The 5,000-nt window shown below is 52.1% G+C and overlaps 1 non-coding gene across 1 annotated transcript in view; it reads left to right on the plus strand.

The window, feature by feature from the left end:
* The first annotated feature begins 3,664 nt into the window (after positions 1–3,664).
* Positions 3,665–5,000, plus strand: part of LOC124571634 — a 1,910-nt gene continuing 574 nt past the window's right edge. The window contains exon 1 of the ribosomal RNA XR_006971952.1: positions 3,665–5,000. This exon is cut by the window's right edge and continues 574 nt beyond it. This is a non-coding gene — a ribosomal RNA (small subunit ribosomal RNA).

Below are 5,000 nucleotides of genomic sequence, written 5' to 3' on the forward strand. Positions count from 1 at the left end.
ACCTTAACCTAACCTATGTCGTACCTTAACCTAACCTATGTCGTACCTTAACCTAACCTATGTCGTACCTTAACCTAACCTATGTCGTACCTTAACCTAACCTATGTCGTACCTTAACCTAACCTATGTCGTACCTTAACCTAACCTATGTCGTACCTTAACCTAACCTATGTCGTACCTTAACCTAACCTATGTCGTACCTTAACCTAACCTATGTCGTACCTTAACCTAACCTATGTCGTACCTTAACCTAACCTATGTCGTACCTTAACCTAACCTATGTCGTACCTTAACCTAACCTATGTCGTACCTTAACCTAACCTATGTCGTACCTTAACCTAACCTATGTCGTACCTTAACCTAACCTATGTCGTACCTTAACCTAACCTATGTCGTACCTTAACCTAACCTATGTCGTACCTTAACCTAACCTATGTCGTACCTTAACCTAACCTATGTCGTACCTTAACCTAACCTATGTCGTACCTTAACCTAACCTATGTCGTACCTTAACCTAACCTATGTCGTACCTTAACCTAACCTATGTCGTACCTTAACCTAACCTATGTCGTACCTTAACCTAACCTATGTCGTACCTTAACCTAACCTATGTCGTACCTTAACCTAACCTATGTCGTACCTTAACCTAACCTATGTCGTACCTTAACCTAACCTATGTCGTACCTTAACCTAACCTATGTCGTACCTTAACCTAACCTATGTCGTACCTTAACCTAACCTATGTCGTACCTTAACCTAACCTATGTCGTACCTTAACCTAACCTATGTCGTACCTTAACCTAACCTGTATTGCGCCTTAACCTAACCTGTATTGCGCCTTAACCTAACCTGTATTGCGCCTTAACGTAACCTGTATTGCGCCTTAACGTAACCTGTATTGCGCCTTAACGTAACCTGTATTGCGCCTTAACGTAACCTGTATTGCGCCTTAACGTAACCTGTATTGCGCCTTAACGTAACCTGTATTGCGCCTTAACGTAACCTGTATTGCGCCTTAACGTAACCTGTATTGCGCCTTAACGTAACCTGTATTGCGCCTTAACGTAACCTGTATTGCGCCTTAACGTAACCTGTATTGCGCCTTAACGTAACCTGTATTGCGCCTTAACGTAACCTGTATTGCGCCTTAACGTAACCTGTATTGCGCCTTAACGTAACCTGTATTGCGCCTTAACGTAACCTGTATTGCGCCTTAACGTAACCTGTATTGCGCCTTAACGTAACCTGTATTGCGCCTTAACGTAACCTGTATTGCGCCTTAACGTAACCTGTATTGCGCCTTAACGTAACCTGCATTGCGCCTTAACGTAACCTGCATTGCGCCTTAACGTAACCTGTATTGCGCCTTAACGTAACCTGTATTGCGCCTTAACGTAACCTGTATTGCGCCTTAACGTAACCTGTATTGCGCCTTAACGTAACCTGTATTGCGCCTTAACGTAACCTGTATTGCGCCTTAACGTAACCTGTATTGCGCCTTAACGTAACCTGTATTGCGCCTTAACGTAACCTGTATTGCGCCTTAACGTAACCGATATTGCGCCTTAACGTAACCTATATTGCGCCGTAACGTAACCTATATTGCGCCGTAACGTAACCCACATTGCCCCTTAACGTAACCCACATTGCCCCTTAACGTAACCCACATTGCCCCTTAACGTAACCCAACACACGTTGGGCCTTAACCCAACACACGTTGGGCCTTAACCCAACACACGTTGGGCCTTAACCCAACACACGTTGGGCCTTAACCCAACACACGTTGGGCCTTAACCCAACACACGTTGGGCCTTAACCCAACACACGTTGGGCCTTAACCCAACACACGTTGGGCCTTAACCCAACACACGTTGGGCCTTAACCCAACACACGTTGGGCCTTAACCCAACACACGTTGGGCCTTAACCCAACACACGTTGGGCCTTAACCTGCTCTGTAATTGTCATACGACGCGTTAAATTAGTGTAGTGTTGCCTAACTGCAACCCCCGCAATATAGTTTGCTACTCGCACTGCCCGGTCCCCAGTGTATCGCTTCATGTTAAACACCTTGCAGCTATACACTGTAATGTGGATGGCAGCAGGACGTACATGCTCAATGCCCTTTGCAGTTGTTCATTGGCATTTGCAGTTGTTCATTGGCATTCGCATGTGCGAAGCACTTAGCCTACGCTGTGGTACGGCCTGTGTCAACTGTCCGCTGATGTTGTACGTCCAAATCACACACTGTACTGCACATTGGTCCTCATGTACTGAATGATACATCGTGGTACATGTGACCGTACAACGACTGCGCCAACAACGGCGAACCATGCGGTCCAAATGTTGTGCACTCAGCTACGTGTCGTCTCCCTATAAGAGCTGGATTGCAGTGTGGTATGCCCTGGATGGCGATCAGCATGAGCCGTCTGTTGATGTAGTGGCGCGTGTTGTCAGACGTAGTCGTCTCTTCTCACACACCGTGATAGCATGGTGCACTGCGTTCCACATCTGCGACATGCGACAGAGGCCGGTTGACAGTCGTTCGCGCAATGGACATCGCATACGTACGGGGGCCACCTTCCACGTGTTCGCGAAGCGTGCACATGTTGTTGCGTGTATGTGGGCAGACATAGTGTGTCGTGACACCTGACACAGGCATGCAACAATCGTTGAATTTGCAAATGGCGATGGACGCCTACGTTTGCTGGTGACGTTATGCAAATGAACAACTGGTAAACCGTTGTGGTGCGGTTGTTCTCGCTAGAGGTGAATCAGTGATGGCGACGATCGGTTGAGCTACCAACCGGTTGTTCCAGCGATACCCACCATGCCCACGAACGTGAATGGCATCTGGGTGTGAAGCGATACGCGGCGGTGGCTGGGTGGGACCGTCCCCGGCCGGTGAGGGGGGGCCTCCCGGCGTGCTGGCCGCGCGGTGCGTGGGCGCACGCGCTACAGCCGGCTGGTGGGGGCGGCCAGTGGCAGGCGCGCCGGCCGACGGAGGCGGCAGGCGGCGCAGCTGCGCGCCGGCGCACCCTGCACGCGGCGCCGTGCGGCCAAAGTAGGTCCTCGCGGGCCCGGTGCGAAGCGCGGTGGACATCTGCAGTGTGCTGGTCCGATTGAGGACTGTGTGCGCTGAGGATGCGCCGCCGCCCGGCGCTCGGCGCCGCGACGCCGTCTGCTGCTCGGTCGCCTCTGCGGTTCTCGCAGGTGGTTTGTATCGCAGCTGTGCGGACGTGTTGGCGCGTGCGCTGTGCTGGGAGAGTTCGCTTCGGCACCCAAGTGGGGCTTTTGTCCTTCTGTGGCGCTGGCGTTGGAGCTGCCGGTCACCGTAGGTGGCGCGTGTTGTCTCCCGCCGGCAATGCCACGACAGCACGCTCCCGGGCCTCTGTCGGCAGCGGCAAGCTCAGTTGGGAGCACGGGTGGTCGCACCTAAAGCGTCTACTCGCCAAACTCCGGGCGATTGCGCCTCTCTCGAACCCGACCAAGTACTTAGGACGGCGCTGCGCGCCGCCGGGACCTGAGAGGGTTTCGAGGTGTATTGTGCAGGGGAGCTCAGCCTCCTCCTGTTTGCAGAATAATTGAGCGGACGCTTGCGTGTTCGCGCGGGCCCCCGGGACACACTCCCGGGCGGCCGGCTGCTCAGCTCTAGTTGACGCAGCTCCCTGGTTGATCCTGCCAGTAGTCATATGCTTGTCTCAAAGATTAAGCCATGCATGTCTCAGTACAAGCCGCATTAAGGTGAAACCGCGAATGGCTCATTAAATCAGTTATGGTTCCTTAGATCGTACCCACGTTACTTGGATAACTGTGGTAATTCTAGAGCTAATACATGCAAACAGAGTCCCGACCAGAGATGGAAGGGACGCTTTTATTAGATCAAAACCAATCGGTCGGCTCGTCCGGTCCGTTTGCCTTGGTGACTCTGAATAACTTTGGGCTGATCGCACGGTCCTCGTACCGGCGACGCATCTTTCAAATGTCTGCCTTATCAACTGTCGATGGTAGGTTCTGCGCCTACCATGGTTGTAACGGGTAACGGGGAATCAGGGTTCGATTCCGGAGAGGGAGCCTGAGAAACGGCTACCACATCCAAGGAAGGCAGCAGGCGCGCAAATTACCCACTCCCGGCACGGGGAGGTAGTGACGAAAAATAACGATACGGGACTCATCCGAGGCCCCGTAATCGGAATGAGTACACTTTAAATCCTTTAACGAGTATCTATTGGAGGGCAAGTCTGGTGCCAGCAGCCGCGGTAATTCCAGCTCCAATAGCGTATATTAAAGTTGTTGCGGTTAAAAAGCTCGTAGTTGGATTTGTGTCCCACGCTGTTGGTTCACCGCCCGTCGGTGTTTAACTGGCATGTATCGTGGGACGTCCTGCCGGTGGGGCGAGCCGAAGGCGTGCGACGCGCCTCGTGCGTGCTCGTGCGTCCCGAGGCGGACCCCGTTGCAATCCTACCAGGGTGCTCTTGAGTGAGTGTCTCGGTGGGCCGGCACGTTTACTTTGAACAAATTAGAGTGCTTAAAGCAGGCAAGCCCGCCTGAATACTGTGTGCATGGAATAATGGAATAGGACCTCGGTTCTATTTTGTTGGTTTTCGGAACCCGAGGTAATGATTAATAGGGACAGGCGGGGGCATTCGTATTGCGACGTTAGAGGTGAAATTCTTGGATCGTCGCAAGACGAACAGAAGCGAAAGCATTTGCCAAGTATGTTTTCATTAATCAAGAACGAAAGTTAGAGGTTCGAAGGCGATCAGATACCGCCCTAGTTCTAACCATAAACGATGCCAGCCAGCGATCCGCCGCAGTTCCTCCGATGACTCGGCGGGCAGCCTCCGGGAAACCAAAGCTTTTGGGTTCCGGGGGAAGTATGGTTGCAAAGCTGAAACTTAAAGGAATTGACGGAAGGGCACCACCAGGAGTGGAGCCTGCGGCTTAATTTGACTCAACACGGGAAACCTCACCAGGCCCGGACACCGGAAGGATTGACAG

The sequence above is a fragment of the Schistocerca americana genome, unplaced genomic scaffold (assembly GCF_021461395.2).
Source record: "Schistocerca americana isolate TAMUIC-IGC-003095 unplaced genomic scaffold, iqSchAmer2.1 HiC_scaffold_177, whole genome shotgun sequence".
Lineage (NCBI taxonomy): Eukaryota > Metazoa > Arthropoda > Insecta > Orthoptera > Acrididae > Schistocerca > Schistocerca americana.